This window comes from Ascaphus truei, chromosome 6, assembly GCF_040206685.1.
Source record: "Ascaphus truei isolate aAscTru1 chromosome 6, aAscTru1.hap1, whole genome shotgun sequence".
NCBI classification, from domain to species: domain Eukaryota; kingdom Metazoa; phylum Chordata; class Amphibia; order Anura; family Ascaphidae; genus Ascaphus; species Ascaphus truei.
The window spans coordinates 78,870,555-78,888,656 of NC_134488.1; the positions used below are offsets into that span (position 1 = coordinate 78,870,555).

Here is an 18,102-nt window from a genome sequence, read left to right on the forward strand (position 1 = left end):
ACAAATAGAATATGATGAAGCTACTACGCCATGGAACCCCTGGGGTGCCAAATCCCATGATGTAGTAGCCACGTCAAACAGCAACCAAAGGGTTAGATGTAAAAATTAAAAAAAATTAAAATTCCCCTATAAAATGTGCTAATAATAAATCTGCTGATATGTACATCAGTATAGCACTGGTATCACACTTCTGTACATTTTTGGACATATCCCCAATATTTTATAACTACTTAAGATGATCATAAAGTATATACAAAAAGCAGACTTATAATTCTATGGTTAGAGCCAAATTAATCCCATATAGATCCCGCCTCCTGGCAGTTCAGGTTTTACTTGAAAATAGCAGTATAAACAATTGTTAAAACTGGGTGATTCCAGTTTGCTTAGAGTACTACAGCCCTCCCTCCCTTCTGAGGCTGAGTACTGGAGTCCTGCTGCTTTGTCCTGCACACACCTGGGTGATGTCAGCACTCCAATGGGGCTGAGCCAGAGAGAGGAGATTCAGAGACAGGAAGTAATTGTGGGGAGGAGAATGGAGACTTCAGCCAGAGCACTGAGCTAATCTTTTCCAAGACACAAAATTCAGCAAGAAAAAAATAGATTATAGGCTACTGAACCCACTTGGGACCTTACTAATCTTATACCTCACAAGAGTTTGGGAACTAAAAAACAGGTACAGTAAGATCTTGGCTGCAATCTTTATTACATGATTTGAAAACAAAGAGGTAGGCAGCTATGTCTCATTTAATATCTTTGCATTGATCTCTGCAATTAAGGAAATTATCGTTATCAGTCTAATAGCATGGCTCATTTAGGATCTGAGATGCATCACTACAGTATGGTGATGCAGTTGTGTTGCTTGCATTTCTCCTGCATTCCTTTATATGTGTGAAAGTTAAAGCAGTGACTGGCGAGTTTTTTTTTTTTTTTTTTTTTTTTTTAAATGATTATTCCGTTTTGGTTTAAATTAAAGAGATATTGCATGTGAACTGCAAAATACATTGCACCAAGCAAGAGCAAGGAAGGCTAAGGGAGTAGGTGAGTAGTCATCCTTGATGGACCTGGTTCGATTACCACAATTCGCTGTCACTTAATCTCCCTGTGCTTCAGGCACAGAAATTAGATTGTTAAAATCTACCAGGCAGAAGCTCGCTGTGCCTACAACATTGTATGTACAGTCCGTGACAAGAAAAAATATGAACATTTTAACATATTTGTAAGTTCCATGTGTGAAACTAACAAGCTGTGTGCAAGTACAGCTGTCACACAGTTGTATAAGATATATGCAGTGTCACTACTTTCATTTTACAGTAATGGGAAAGTCTTTTAAAACCTGTGTTGTATTTTGAACAGGATTATTGAACAAACCTTTTCAAATTTGAGCTTCCACATTTCTCTTCACCCCCTCCACTCCTTAATAGGCTTGGAATTTCTTAAAGCCACACACAGCACTTCAACCACTGAATATATTGAACAAGCGTGGTAAATAAAACCACTGCTCCCTCTCCCCTCTCCCTAGGCTGTAGGCATGTACGGTTCATGTCGTTTGTGTTTTGATTTTTGGGATTGTTAATTAACTGCTTCGCCTCCAGGGGGCCTACAATGCATTGCTCAACATGTTTATTTCTGTGCTTTGCAGTAGTTGTATATAATTTCCATGTTTTTTTGTTTTCTAACACCCTGTATCAATGCAAATGAAAGTTTGCTGTGACACATTGTACCATGTTCCGCTTGCAGCTTCATCTTAACCCTTTTGGAACGCGAGTGCTGCGACCCCTTGGTGAGAACAGATTACAGGCATACCCCGCTTTAAGGACACTCACTTTAAGTACACTCGCGAGTAAGTACATATCGCCCAATAGTCAAATGGCAGCTCACGCATGTGCCTGTCAGCTCATCCTGAACAGCAAAAACAGCTCCCTACCTGTACCGAAGCTGTGCGCAAGCGGGGAGACTATAGAGCCTGTTACAAATGCGTTAGTTACATCAGTTATGCATGTATATGAGGATTGCAGTACAGTACATGCATCAATAAGTGGAAAAAAGGGAGTGCTTCACTTTAAGTACATTTTCAGTTTACATACATGCTCCGGTCCCATTGCGTACGTTAATGCGGGGTATGCCTGTATACATGTAGCAGGACATACCCTGTAACATCGTTTATTTAGGAAGCTCCAACATATTACACAGCGCATCATAAATTACATAAACAGAAGGACAAACAAGCTATGTAAATTACATAAACAGAAGGACAAACAAGCACAAACGGATACAAAAAGTAATGAGGGCCCTGCTCGTGAGAGCCAACAATGCAGAGTATGTAACAGGGCCCCTGGCGTGCCAGCAGCCCTCATAACTTTCAGGGTACATAATGGCACTCAGAGTTAAAGTGGACAACAAGACAGAATATATTTGGTAATGTCTGTTTCCGCTCGAGTTCTTTATCCTATTGTATCATCGGTTTTTATTTAAGCCTTTTTGTCCCGAGTATCCCAATGTGAAAGGAAGTGGAGTGTTTACTGCGACTATAGATGGATGAACCTATAGAAAACAAGCAAAAATAGCATGACGTTCCCTAAATATCATAAGGGCAGCCTACGTGTTAAGTAGCCATTGTAAGTTAGGGGTGCAGAGCCTGTTCCCATGGAGGCCAATGGAGTTTAGAATGTCGTGATTGGAGAACTCTAATGAGCATAGAATTTGGTGTTCCCGATGCAAATATCATACAATGGTAATAATTTAGCTGAAACATAAGATTTAATACCCTCCTGCGTGTACTACTGCACCGACACACTTTATTCGAGCAAATACCCGGTATGTACCTGGCAGATACCTGGAATGCGCCACTCCTGACCTCTGACAAGCCCCGTTGCATTTGCCTTCCCAGCCTGGGTTCATGCCTGGCTGATGGGCGGCTGATCTGTTAAATGATAATGATTAGGATTTAATAGGCTGCAATGCTTCGCGTGTCTACCAGATGGCATAAATTCATGAATTGTAATGCAGTTTATATATATATACTGTGCAGTATTGCAGCCAGAGGGAATAAAATGCTTCAATCCCTGCTTGGAAAATAACTCAATGCACTCGGGCAGAAAACAGTCACAAACCTCAATACACCCGGGTATACCCGAATTCGTGGGACTAGCCAAGCTCGAATAAAGTGTGTCGCCAGTGTACTTTAACTCTTATCAGCAGTGGGTCAGTAAATAAAAAAATGTTAGCAATCTGGATTGTATTTTTGGTCCTTGATAACCATCTTTCTCACATTAACTAATCAAGGAGCATTATGTCACCTTAATCCTGTGAAGTATTTGATGTACAGAAAAGGTGAGAAAAAAATGAAGCAGATTCGATATATTCTATGATGGCGTTATTTCCCTCCTTCTCTTCCTTTTGGCTCAGAGCAAATGAAAAGCTAACACACATGGCCAATTTCAAGCAAAGGGCTTTCATAAGAAGTACAGATGTCTTCAAAAGTGATTTGCACATTTTTTGGGGGGTGAATTTTCCGTAAACGTTGTCACTTTAATGAAATGTTTGCAAAAATTGAAATTTCTCAAAAGTGAGCAAAATTTTGTCTTTCTTACAAATGTTGTTATCATTTTGCCAAATATGCGTGGATGTTGGCAGAATATGAGGCCAGGTGACTTTGCGCATTGGCTTTTAATGCTAGCTAATTTATATTTAAAAACTTTTCCCCCAAAAGGGAAAATATTGTCTGGTTTGAAAATGTGGCCAAAATGTCAGTTCTCTAATTATAAAAGGCACTATGAGGAAAGGGTTACCTGTATTTTGCTCCAAGATCCAAAAGTTTTCAGGCCTAGGCCCTTATTCAATATTAAACCGAATGGAGCTAAAATGTTCCTGAACAAGGGGAATATAACTTTTCAGTATGCTGAAGTATCTCTTAGAATTGTGCGTAGTTTTTTTGGAATAAATGTTTATTTTTTTACTTTACAGTATATTTATAGAATTTTCTTATGTCGGGACCTTGTATCACTTATTAATGCAAGATTTATTTTCCATCTAACATTTCATAACTGAAAAGCAACATGGAAATGTAATGATTTATGACACACAATTGATTTACTTCTATGTTATGATATGTAAATTAAGTTAACTGAAAGAAACCCAATAGTGGTTTTTATTTAAGCTCCATCATTCTTAGGCCTGGGACATAGTGCGTTTGTCCGGGCTCAGGGAAAGCGGTGCTTTCCCTGGCCTTACACAGCGCGGCGTCGGGGGCGGGCCAGTGACGTCACGGAGCTGGTTCGCCCTCATTGGGCGAACCGCTCACGTGACCGGCCCTGCACTCCGGCAAGCAGGAAAATCTCAAACTTCCGTCAGACACACACTTCCCCAAGCGTGCGTGCGCGAGCCCCTGCTAAAGCCGCTCATTGCGGCTGCAGGGGCTCAGTGCCGAGCAGCAGCACTGCACTGACCATGTCCGAGGCCTTAGCCACCTGTGCTTACCCAGGGATATCCCTAAAACCTGACCTGTTGGTGGCCTTTGAGGACTGGAGTTGGCCACCCCTGGACTAATTGGTAGAAAGCAAATGTTTTTAAACTTTCTGAGAGATCTTTCCTATAACTATGATGTAGCAGGGGAAGTCCAGCTCGGAAAACAAGGCATATATTTAATGTTGACATAGGACCCATCTTTTGGGGATTGACTTCTCACCTGTAGCTCTATATCAGTAATGTGATCACATCCAGAATGCCTTCCTCTGGCATCAGTCATTTCCAGTGCTTTTGTTTGAGAGAAGAGACTCCAAAGTGCCACTGCAAATAAATGTTTACTTTGGTTGCTTGGGGCCACGACCACGTAATCACTACTAATACATGTAGCATTACATACCCTGTAACTATTATTATTATCATGGTTTATTTGGAAAGCACTAACATATTCTGCAGTGGGGTACAGCAGGATATCCATTACACAAACGGAATGACCAATTAGGTCAAACAAGCGCAAACTGATACAAAAGGTAATGCGGGCCCTGCTTGTGACAGTCTACAATCTAGAGTACATAATATAGCCCCTGGCTTTATTGATTTAATGAGTGTACAGTGTGCCTATGAATTGTGAGTTTGCACGGAGAGGGAGTGGCCCTGTGGTTAGGGCTTTAGACTTTGATATGAGGGATCATGGTGTAGGATTTATTTGCCAGCCTCTTTGTGAAGTTTGAGAAATCATTTTATTTTCCTGTACACCAGAACCTAGATCGTAGGCTGTTGAGAGTAAGGAATTTCTTGTCCTTCGTTAAATCTTGTGTGCAGCATACAGTGTAAGCGCTCCTTGTTGCTGAAAACCAAGTTAGGAACAACTTCACAAAGCAGAAGTAGGATTGTTAATTTGTTAGATATAAGAATGTATATTAATACTGCAGATAAATGGTAAGATCTTTCAAATGTATTTTGTTGTTTTGCTGCTACTGTTTTAGAAATTCAGAAAACCCATACATGATAACATGCTAGATAGGAGGATGCTTGGCTAAGTGCTTTCACATTGCTGCTCTTCCAGTCTATGCTGGGGACTGTAACTTTTACATAATGTCATGTTTTCCTCCAGAACAGGGTTTCCCAGACTTTTTTTTCCGTGACCCGGTTATTTTTTAACTTCTTTTTTGTGACCCACTAAAAATGTTATCGCCTATAGGGCCTGCACAGACACACACACAGCCACTGATATACATACACACACACACACACACACACACCCACTGATACACACACAGACACACACACAGCCGCTGATACACACACACACACACAGCCACTGACACACGCCGCCACTGACACACACACTGATACACACACAGAGCCACTGATACACACACACACGCAGCCACTGACACACACACCCAGCCACTGACACACACGCAGCCACACAGACACTGCTACACACACACACACACTGATACACACACACACTGCTACACACACAGAGACACTGCTACACACACAGAGACACTGCTACACACACAGAGACACTGCTACACACAGAGAGACACTGCTACACACACAGAGACACTGCTACACACACAGAGACACTGCTACACACAGAGAGACACTGCTACACACAGAGAGACACTGCTACACACACAGAGACACTGCTACACACACAGAGACACTGCTACACACACAGAGACACTACTACACACACAGAGACACTGCTACACACACACACACACACACACACAGCTACACAGACACACACACACACAAACACTGATACACACACACAGACACTGATACACACACACTTACACTGATACTGATACACACAGACATTGATTCACACACAGACACACACACACACACACACACTGATACAGATACACACAGATACACACACACACAGACACTGAAATACACACACACACTCGCTCTCCCCTATACGCACACAGACACAAACAGTGAATTACAGGCAATGACGGATGTGAGTGACTGGAGGGGGGGCCAGGGACACTTGGGTGGGTGGGTAAGTGGCCAGGGACACTTTCGGGGGCCAGGGACACTTGGGTGGGAGGGAGCCAGGGACACTTGGGTGGGATGGGGCCAGGGACACTTTTGGGAGGGGGCCAGGGACACTTGGGTGGGTGGGAGGGAGGGGGTCAGGGACACTTGGGTGGGTGGGAGGGAGGGGGCCAGGGACACTTGGGTGGGTGGGAGGGAGGGGGCCAGGGACACTTTTGGGAGGGGGCCAGGGACACTTGGGTGGGAGGGAGGGGGCCAGGGACACTTGGGTGGGAGGGGGCCAGGGACACTTGGGTGGGTGGGTGGGAGGGAGGGGGCCAGGGACACTTGGGTGGGTGGGAGGGAGGGGGCCAGGGACACGTGGGTGGGAGGGAGGGGGCCATGGACACTTGGGTGGGTGGGAGGGAGGGGGCCAGGGACACTTGGGTTTTTCAGGGACACTTGGGTTGGCCAGGGACACTTGGGTGGGTGGGAGGGAGGGGGCCAGGGACACTTAGGGGCCAGGGACACGTGGGTGGGAGGGGGCCAGGGACACTTGGGTGGGTGGGAGGGGGCCAGGGACACTTGGGTGGGTGGGAGGGAGGGGGCCAGGGACACTTGGGTGGGTAGGTGGGAGGGAGGGGGCCAGGGACACTTGGGTGGGAGGCAGTGACTGGGTGGGGTGACTTACCTTGCCGCCGGACGCTTTCCCCTGCTGCCCCCGATATCCCCTGCTGCCTGGGACGGGAGGTGGGCTTGCGGGCACGGGAGGTGGGCTCGGGAGGGGGTGCCACGGGAGGTGAGTTCGGGAAGCTGGCCACGGGGGGAAGCGGGCCGCAGTAGGAGCTTGTACTTCCACCCTCCCCCATGTAACGTGCGGGCCGCAGAGGAGCTGGTACTTCCTCCGTCCCACGTTGGGAGTGGGGGGGGAGGAAGGGAGCGGGCCCTGCTTGCCCTGCGCAAGCGCGCGGGACCGCGGGGGGAATCGCCGCCATTTTTTTTTACTTGAGCGGGGGGGACGGGAGACACCGCGTGGCCAGCCTCGCTGCGACCCGGCAATTTTGGTGCCGTGGCCCGGTGCCGGGTCGCGACCCACCATTTGGGAAACGCTGCTCCAGAACATCCACATTTCACTGATCATGATTCCTATGACCGCTGTGCTTGCTTAAATGTGCTCTAATACGTTTGATCATGTAGTTTCTAACAGTGTGACAAATTGTCCACTATACAAGGGTGCAGTGTTGATGAGAAACTTGTGCAGCTAAGGAATTTGATGACTTATTTAGCACATTTAGGGTTACTATATAACAGGGATGGCCAACGCCAGTCCTCAAGGGCCGCCAACAGTCAGGTTTTAAGGATACCCCTGCTTCAGTCAATGACTGAGCTACTTGTGCTGAAGCAGGATATCCTTAAAACCTGACTTGGTGGCCCTTGAGGACTGGAGTTGGCCACTCCTGCTCTACAGCTTCCAGATTATCTTCATCAAATCACTTCCTTATAACGTATGCTTCCTGTATTATGCAACGTCTAGAGTGGAACCAGACATTACACCAAAGACAGCTGTTTGAAGTTCTAGATGTGACGGGAGGGGGTAACCAGGCTATATAATAAAGGTCAAGACCATTTTGGTTACCCCTGATCCGTGTATAAGGGACCCAGAGAGTTAGCTCCTGGACCCAGTAACATTGTACTTTATGTAATAAAACCATTGTTTGTGTTTATTTCCCCTTTCCAAGCATGCAATCAAGTAGGGATTGCTAGTGTATGAGTTTCAAGGTTTTTTTTGAAGAGGAACCGTTGTCCGAATGTGCCTAGGAGGTTGGGGTTCAGAGTTACCGGTTCCCCAATAAATGTGTCCGGGAGTCATGCTTGATTCTTGGATACATGTAGGCACATTGTCCTGGCAATACTTCCCCTTGAAAATGTAACCTTGACTCACCATAAGGGCGCCCTGCTTCAGCACAACTCGGAAAATAGAATGAGGCACAGGGACAAAAAATGTGTATCCCTTGAGCTTAGGGAATCCCTGAGTTAAGGGGGGTACCCCAGCTAGTGCCAAGATGACCCACAAACAATATATGGTTTGTGGGTACCCAACCTGACATAAGGTTGGGGGGACTTAGAGTCCAAACTGAGACAAAGGGAAAGTGTGTGGGGAAATAAGGCAGACAGAAATAAAGAGACATTTTCCCCTTTTCTGTTCCCTGTACCCTAGAGACTCCAAACTTTGGGAGTATAAGTCTTAAGTGGGGTTTTGGGGTGAAAAGCAAGTAATTTTGATTGCAGGGGACAGTTACCAGTGGCCCTATAATTCTCCCGGGTTACTCGCACTATTTTCGGGTACCCGGGGTGAGTTGCACTGGGGCCATACAGTGTCTCCCAGGCTCCTAGTTTTCAACCCCAAGATCCTCACCTAAAGTCCCACATAGCTGAAGAGGTTCCCAAGACTCAGAGTTTATTAAAGTATATTTTAATATGTTTAGACATTCGGAACCCATGTCCAAACAGGCAGCCCGCGCAAACCCATAGGCGTCAGCTGGATATTGGAGTTCAAAGAGCCAGAGGATGCCCAGAGGTGTGGACGGCATATGGTTAGCGGGGAAAGGCAGAGTCAGGTCTGGATATCAATGGCAGTGCTCCGGGATGCCACTTGTTCTGCCGGACCCATGGGCGGCTGCGCAGCGGGTGGCATTAGGATAGCTGGGGGGAGATGTGTCAGGCTTGCGCATGTCCCTTGGCTGTTTCAAATTTCCTGCTAGCCCGGTTTTTGTACGTGGCTTGGCTCTGATTGGTTGCTTGAGAAAGTTCCCACACACTGATTGACTGACTGTCCTGTCTGCTTCTATTTTATGTATGAAGCAGGGAATACTATAAGAACCTGTGAGCCAATCAGATTGGGTGTTCCCCTTGAGTCAGAGCCAAAAGAGCACGGGCGGGCTTTTCAAAGTTGCTTTGTTCAAAATAGCAAGGCAACCGACTTCGATTTCAAGCCTGAAAAGCCTGCCCGCCAGAGACTGTCCCGACTGTTGGGACCAAGTTCTCAGAAACTACCATTGCGGTCGTGGCTGGGATTTCATGCCGATTTGAGTTCCAGGAGTTTCCAGGCTATGTCCTGGTCAGAGTAAAACTCTCCCATAGAGTTCCCTGCACCTAGGAAAGTCTAGTTTTCGACCCCAGACCCCCAGTAAGTGTGTCGTTTCGTCTGTATTTTGTATTTTTTTTCTGTGTCACAGATGTTGAGGCATTAAAAAGTATATACCTTTTATACCATTTTGATATATTTTTAGCACATTGAAGTTGGGACAGCTGCTTCCTACTTTCTTTGTTCTCCCAAATAAGTTTTGCAGCCACCAGAAAACAATATGATGGAAAGGTCAATTAATTATTCTTCATTGTATTGTATGTCTTTATATAGCGCCATTACTGTACATAGCACTTCACAGCAGTAATATACGTGACAATCATGTAAATAACAAATAATAGAAATAACACAAAGGGGAGAAGTGCTTCAGACATAAAAGTAAATTAAAAAGTGGTATGCTGCACACCAATAAGAAAAAAAGTATACGTAACTGTATGTATGGAGGTAATTAGTTATTTTAGTGGGGGCTGTTTCAGTCGAGTAAGCAGTGCGGAAGCCAGATTGTAGAGGGTCTAGGAGAGAATAGGTGTTGAGAAAATGGAGCAAGCGAGAGAATACAAAACGTTCAAGGAGTTTAGAGGCAAAGGACAGGAGGGAGACAGGTTGATAGTTAGAAAGACAGGTAGGGTTAAGTTTGCTGTTCTTTGAGTAATGTTATAACTGTTACATGTTTGAATGAAGAGTGAAAGGTACCAGAGTAGAGGGAGGAGTAAAAAATTTGTGTGAGCGTAGGGATTATAGTAGTAGCAAGAGGTTTTAGGAGATGGGAGGGAATGGGGTCAAGAGTGCAGGTGGTTGAGGGAGAAGAGCAGCAATGACACATCCTCTGTGACAGCGGATAAAGAGTCAAGGAATGCAGGAAGAGAGTAAGGCCTGGGACATGGTGCAGGGAGGAGCGCTGGGCAGCGCATGTCCCTGCATGAGTGCCAGGGAGCACGCGTGGGAGGCGGGCCTGGAGGCGGAGCGGGAGGCGGGGCTAGCGTGCCACGTCGCGGTGCCGACATCACGGACTGTCATTGGCTTCTGGCAGTCACGTGACCGCCCTGCGCTTCCCTCAGTGGGAAATCTAAAAATTTGTCTGTCGGCTGAAATTCCACACGCCTCCACACGTTTAAAGCCGCGCTGATAGGGATAATGTTTCCCCTCAGCGCGCCTCAGCACGGTCTTTTTGACCATGTCCGAGGCCTTAGGAAGAGGTGTAGGATGGGAGGAGGATACCTGCCGGGGATGGCCTGACGTATGGATTCCCCCTTTTCCTTGAAATAGTCTGTAAAGTCCTGAGGTGAGATGGAGGATAAACAGGCAGCATAGGGTGGTCTGAGTAGGGAGTCAAAGACAGAGAAGAGTCGGTATGGATTAGACTTTTGCGTGTTGATTTATGAAGAAAAGTAGGTTTGTTTAGCTTGAGAGAGGACAGAGTTGAAACAGGATAGCATAAATTTGTAGTGAAGGAAGTCTGCGAGAGTGTGAGATTTCTTCCGGAGGCGTTCAGAGGAACGAGTGCAGGAATCCAGCATGCGCATGTGGGAATTTAGCCAGGGTCTGGGATTCAAAGGGCGAGAGCGGCAGTGAGAAAGTGGGGCATGTAGATCAAGAGAGGAGGATAGGGCACAATTGTAGTTCCTGACTAGGTTGTAAGGGACTTGAGGAGAGGGAGGTGCGTAAAGTGGACTCAAAAGCTGGTAGGTTAATAGAGTGCAGGTCTCTGCAGAGACGAGGGGTAGATGGAGGGGGAGAAGTGAGCGAGGAAAATGAGATAAGGTGATGGTCAGAGAGAGGAAAAGGGGAATTTAAGAAATCAGAGAGAGAAGCGTTTTTAGTGAAAACCAGGTCTAGGTAGTGGCCATCCTTGTGAGTGATGGCTGCAGTCCACTGTTGAAGGCCAAACGAAGAGGTTAGAAAGAGAAAGCGGGAAGCCCAAGGGAGAGAGGGGTCATCAATATGGCAGTTGAAGTCCCCAAGGAGAAGAACAGGGGAGTCTGAGGAGAGAAAGAAAGAGAGCCAGGATTCAAAGTGAGAGAGACAAGGGTGATGACTAGAGGTAGGTGGGCGATAGATGACAGCCACGTGGACAGGGAGTGAAGAAAAAAAGTGGACAGTGTGTGATGGTAGCTTTGAGACAGGCTATAATAATACACACCAAATATATAAATGGGTTGAACTGGACGAGACTTAGATATGATAAAATATAATTTATTCCTTTAAAAAGGTGAACACACGAGATATACAAATAACAGACAAAATATGGACACTTACTTAAAGGTTAGGACAAGAAAAGCCATCAGGATACAGGATGGGCCATTTCTTTCATAATTCAGTTTCAGATGAAGACATCACAGCAATGCATGCAGATCATGAAGACACATGAAAGACATTTGAGTAAGGGTTGACTCTGACTTAAATACCATTTCAACCCTTCTCTTGCACTCAAGATGCCGAGTTGGCTAGAAAAAATCTCTTTGAAGCAGATTTTGGCTTCCATTGTAAGTGTGAAGTATCACACTTAAAAACACTCGGTTCCTTGGTTCCTGCCCCCCAGTATAAACAATTAGGGCAGTTACCTTTTGATCACTGGGCTATGTTAATTCTTGCAGGATGCTCTCTCTGCCCTATTAACATAGCAGATGGGGGGTCTGCATTTTTCAGAGCAGATTCAAAATTCCATATACACTGTAAATAACTTCATAACTTCAGTAGTACTTACTGGCACACGAGACATATTAATACATTCCGTCACGCATGGGGGAAGGGTAGGGAAGTCACGCATGGGGGAAGGGTGATCTATTAGCGCATGCGCTGAGCAGAGAGGAGTGGGTGTTCCCCTGTGACTGTCAGAGGCGTGCTCTCATCGGTGGAACCGCCCGGAGGGGCGTACATCCTGTGATTGAGCACGGCTGGTATGAGCAGGGAATCCCTAGCACTCTGGCGCCGCGCGCATGCGCGGAGATCATGCATTTCATTGGTTAGAGACGTCCAGTGACGTCACCATTTGGCGCGAAATCAGGCAAATCAGCTGTATTTAAATTGTCAGTTTTAGTACACACAGCACTTCTTGATAAAGTTCTTTTGAACGAAACGCGTAGAAGGTTTGCTGCTGTCCCACAACCCTATGAATTATCAATAAAGGACTTATTTTTGCAAGACCTGCTCTCTTCATTACTGCTGTGCGCTGCACACCCTGGCTTTTGGAACATATTCTACTACAGCTGCACGCTCTGGAAGGGAGACTGGGGAAGGAAGAAGAAAAATACAGTGAGTACAATACCTGGGACTAACCCAATGAGGAAGGGGGGGGGGTGTCCTTGGGCAACCCACCCCAACCTTCAGGGTACCTTATGCCCTCTTAAGGCTCAGTACCACTAATCATTTATTTGTCATTTACCCAGTTCATGCTCCCTTCCTTTAAATACAGTCCCAGCACTTTTTGAGCACCATTCCAAACACACAAATCAAAATTCCATATACACTGTAAATAACTTCATAACTTCAGTTCAGTAGTACTTACTGGCACACGACACATATTAATACATTCCGTCACGCATGACGCTCCCAATGAGACTAAATATTACCGTGTAATACTAAAATTAAGAGAGATATTAATATCTGTCTCTTAGGACCGGCTAAACATCAGGTGTCTGTAATCTTTATGGGCGAATCAGTCCCACGAATACACATATGTAGCTTTTTAGCACGTTCAGCCGAGGACATCTCATAATATTCTTATATTTAATAAAGTCACTCATTCTGTAGCCCCACTCCTAAATCAGGGGTGTTTGGCCAGTCTACCAAATGGAGTGTCTGGCAGGATACTATGGTTTGTAAGTGTGAGTTTTAACACTCACAAACCACTCCAGCTTCCTAAACATTTGGTCGCATTCCTTAGAAGGCAGGCATCTTTGAGGGTAACTTAAACAAAGGGCTAGAATCACTATTCAACTATTAACCCTTGCCCTCCCGGATGGATCCCAGTGTTTGTGTGGTGCAGTCACTGGAACAGAAACAATACATTTTTACAGGGGAATAAACAGTTGGATGGCTGAAGCAAGGCAAAACCACATTACTGAACCCCAGTCCAGATAGGTAAGTGGTGTAATGGTGCATCACCATAGATAGCTCATTAGTATACTGATAATACCATAAAAGATCCATGTTCAAGGACATAGAGTATAATCCATAACATCCCAGGGTGAGAACCCAGAGGCCTGGTGGTCCCCCCGCGGGTACCCCAATATAGGTCTCCTAATGGTGGTGTACTACACCCTGGGGAAATAACTCAGTCAGTCCAGCACTGGAGGGTAAAATAATAATGGGTCAAGGCCCTTTACCTCCCTTAGTGGTGTCCTTGAACCCCAGTCCAGTTAACCCCTTGCTTCCCAGGTGAGAGTAGAGGGTGACCAAATAGGGTGTAACCCCTTTAATCCCGGGCCAAATCCTCTCTATCATGACACAGTGTGAGCCTTAAAGGAGGGAAAGGCAGGAGACGGAGGAATAGGAAGGGTATGATAGCGGCAGATAGAGGAGAGCAGGAGCCCAACGCCTCCACCCCTGCAATCAGGGTGCTGAGTGTGGGAGAAAGAAAGGCCACCATAAGAGAGGGTAGCTTCCATAGCAGAGTGAGACTGAGTGAGCCAAGTCTCCGTTATAGCAAAGAGAAGCAGAGAGCGAGAGCAAAAGAAGTCATGCACAGAGAGGAACTTGTTAGAAAGGGAGAGAGCATTCCAAAGGGCACAGGAGAAAGGGAGAGAGGAGGGAGGGTGACAGGGGATGGGTATGAGGTTAGAGGGATTGACACCAGAAGGAGTAGAAGTTGTATGTGAAAGGCGAGGACGAGAGCATACAGAAATAAGGCAGGGACCAGGATTGGGAGAGATATCCCCAGAAGCAAAGAGAAGAAGCATGTATAGAAAGAGAATGTGTGAGGCTGATTTGTAGGGGTGTGTTTTAGTGCAGGGGGTATAGCTGTGTAGTCTGAGGGCGCAGGTAAGGCTAAGGTCTCACTGCATGCGCGCCTGGCATTCTGGCGGTGCGTGCACAGCGCTTCACCGCGATCTGCAGTCTGTAGGCAGCTTTTTTAGCGGCGTGGGCAAAACGGATCGGGTGGGTGCAGCCATGACAGGGGCGGGGCCATGACACACCTCACCAAAGCTAATCTTATTAACAGAATTGAGTTTGTAAAGATAGATTAATTTATTATAATACAATAGCGTTAAAATGCTTTGTTATATGTGCATTGTTGCGTGTGTTTTGGTTCATACTTAGCCACACATCCTCATTTTAGCCCACACCAGTCTCAGCCCTCACCTCATCCCCGTGAATCACAGCTCCTGCCCACAGAGTTTAAATATCCACAGAGCTACCCAGACTGGTCAACCCTGTCTTTATTTTACATGTTCATCATCTGTACTGAGAGCAGAAATAAAAGATCACCTCATGTTCAACATGTTGCAATATTGTATTCTGCTGTCTGTGAATATCTGTGCAGGCTTGTATGTGTGTTTCCGGGGGCTCTATGCAATATGTGTGAGCTATATGTGACCATCATTACATCCATTTGATATGATAGATATTAACTTTAAAATAATCTTATAATTTGGGATAGATCCAGGCTCATGTATATATCACACCATATACAATGCATGTTCCCTGTTTCATAGAATATTCCGAAATGTAGATAGTTTAAGGACTGAGACACGTTATCCTTTTGGGCTCCAGGGCCCTTCAGGAATGAAAAGATCAAGTCATGATTGGCTCCCTCGCGTACCATGTGACGCGTCGCCGCACGGGAACACAATCCATTTGTATCCCCTGCTGCCTGACGTGTCACAGCAAGAAGAGGGCAAGGAAGCGAGGTGTCACCAGGACCTGCTAAGGAGGAGGTAAGGGGCTGGTGAGAGGTGCGCACACTCCCGCGCGCACCACTGTCTGCAGCAGGACCTATCTTAGAAAGGAGTTCATGTGAACTGAGAAGTGGTGAAGGAAGGAGAGATGGAGATATATGAATTGTTACAGACATAATGAGGCTGGTAGAAAGCAGTGTGTATTTTGAAAAGAAGTGAGGTCAAAGCAAATAAAAACAGTAGTGGCGGCATGGCAGCAGTAGTTTAGTGCTTGGATGTGCAGTCTGTGATAGACAATGTCCTCCTTTCCAGCGTAGTTCCAAATCCAGGATTCAGGGCCAGTAGGTGTTGTCCACTCCTGTTCAACTCCGCACTGCATTCTACTTAAAAAATGCTACTTTAAATGTATGCTGCTTGCCCCTTCATGCTACACTACTTACTAGAGTTCAGCTTCCTCCAATTTTTAATTTAGTCAATCTTTTTTAGATGATTTGCAAAAGTCACACCATATTTTTTTGCTTCTGGGTGGAAACCATATTATAAGACCAGAGATGAAAAGAACCCCTATATAGCACTCTGTCACTTAGTGAGATGATGACAATTTTAAATTTTGATTTATTAGGAACTAGTTATAACAATGGTGTTTAAAACAAGAATTAAATACATTTCAAGCGCTTAAGTAACTCTAAAGGTATAGTAAACCCTAGAGAGAATAGTATATGGTCAGTGTTAATGTCCAGTGTTAGTATAGTGTGTTTGGAAACCATATTAGAAATCAATTTTTTTATTTATAAAAATAATGTTAATAGGAAAAATACATTATTACCTCTCGTTTTGAAGTATATCCTGGGTATCGACTCCTCTCTGTTTAATTCTTCATTGAGAAGATCATTCATTTTAGATTTTTGGGTTATGACAATAACAGATGGAAATATAAATGTATACATAAAGCAGATGGAAATTGTTGCTGGGTACACCCAATCTATATCTATATAACTGAAAAGTGTGAGATTGTTAGTAGATGTGGTGAATCTCATTGGTCCCTCGGTCAGCCCGCCCATGGCCCGCCTCCCCCACGACTGTCATTGGCCAACAGGTATGCTGACATCACAGACACACCTACTCCATTGTGACACACACAGTCACACACACATACTGCCACAGACTCTCACCATACCTCCTGAGACTGTCACCCCTCTGCAGAGTCACACATTGACCTTGGTAAGTGTAACCCACTTTCCAACCCCCTCACCCACAGCTCACCTCCCCGCTGTCTCCCCCCCACCATCACCCCCCTCACCCACAGCTCACCTCCCTGTTGGCTCCCCCCCACCATCACCCCCCCTCACCATCACCCCACCCTCACCCACAGCTCACCTCCACGCTGGCTCCCCCTCACCATCACCCCCCCTCACCCACAGATCCCCCTCCCCGCCATCACCCCCCCCCCTCACCTCCCTGCTACCTTCCCCCCTTGCGGCGCCCTTAACCCTGCTTGGCCACAGGGGGGAGCGCGGCTGACTGTCCCCTGGGGCGGCCGGTGGGGGGGGGGGGGGGAACACGGGGAGCCTCCAGCCTTCCCCCGCACGTGCCTCCAGCCTTCCCCCGCGCGCGCCTCCAGCCTTCACACAAGCGACACCAATGCGGTAGCTGCCACCGGTTCACCCCCCCTCCCCATTACCCCCCCTCACAACCCCCCCTCACCCGCAGCTTACCTTCCCCCTCGGCGCGCCTTCCACCCTCAGCGGACTCTCTTTACGAACGGTACAACTTACCGGCCGCTCCGCACTACTCCACCGTGTCGGACGCCACAATGTTAAAATGGCGCTCCGCACTACGCTCTACCCTCTATCACCCTTACCGCACGATTTCAACTGTGCACCCCTCTTACCCTATAATAAATATAGCCTTCTCTGACGTTGACCTGACCTGCCTTTTACTCTTTTAGCAGCCACCAAAAATGGAAACACACAACCTTTTATACCACCACCCCACTTTAAAACCACACCACCCTCCCACGGGGACCCTCCAGCCTTCCCACAAGCCACAACAATGCTGTAGCTGCCGCCGGCTCACCCCCCCTCACCCGCAGCTTACCACTGTCCCCCCCCCTCCTGTCCACTGTCCCCCCTCCTGTCTACTGCCCCCCCCCTCCTGTCCACTGTCCCTACCCCCCTCCTGTCCAGTGTCCCCCCTCCCCCCTTTTGTCCATTGTCCCCCCCCCCTCCTGTCCACTGTCCCTTCCCCGCCTCCTGTCCACTGTCCCTCCCCCGCCTCCTGTCCACTGTCCCTCCCCCGCCTCCTGTCCACTGTCCCACCCCCGCCTCCTGTCCACTGTCCCGCCCCCGCCTCCTGTCCACTGTCCCTCCCTCCCCCCACCCCCTCCTGTCCACTGTCCCTCCCTCCCTCTGGGGGGGGGGGGCGGAGAAAGAGGGGGAGCACAGAAATAGGGGGAGAGGAGGGAGCGGGAAATTTAACTCCCGGGCAACGCCAGGTCTCTCAGCTAGTATTTCTTAAGATTAATAATGTATTTTCAAAAAGTACCTTGCTGAAATGAACTTTCTAGACATAAATGTATAACATTAATTTTCTGACAAATAAACAACATATAGTGTTGCTTGGATGAGTGCTTTTACTTTTATGCATTCTAGAATAACC

At 46.7% G+C, this 18,102-nt stretch overlaps 1 protein-coding gene across 4 annotated transcripts in view; it reads left to right on the forward strand.

Annotated features, from left to right (window-relative positions):
• Window positions 1–412: 412 nt before the first annotated feature.
• Window positions 413–18,102, forward strand: part of ARHGEF16 (Rho guanine nucleotide exchange factor 16) — a 104,511-nt gene continuing 86,821 nt past the window's right edge. For 3 of the 4 annotated variants that reach the window (XM_075604899.1, XM_075604897.1, XM_075604900.1), the window contains exon 1: window positions 413–673. The gene's annotated coding sequence lies outside the window, so the exon portion shown is untranslated. Of the gene's footprint in view, window positions 674–1,737; window positions 1,841–18,102 lie in introns of all 4 variants that reach the window. The other variant, XM_075604898.1, reaches the window with a different exon arrangement.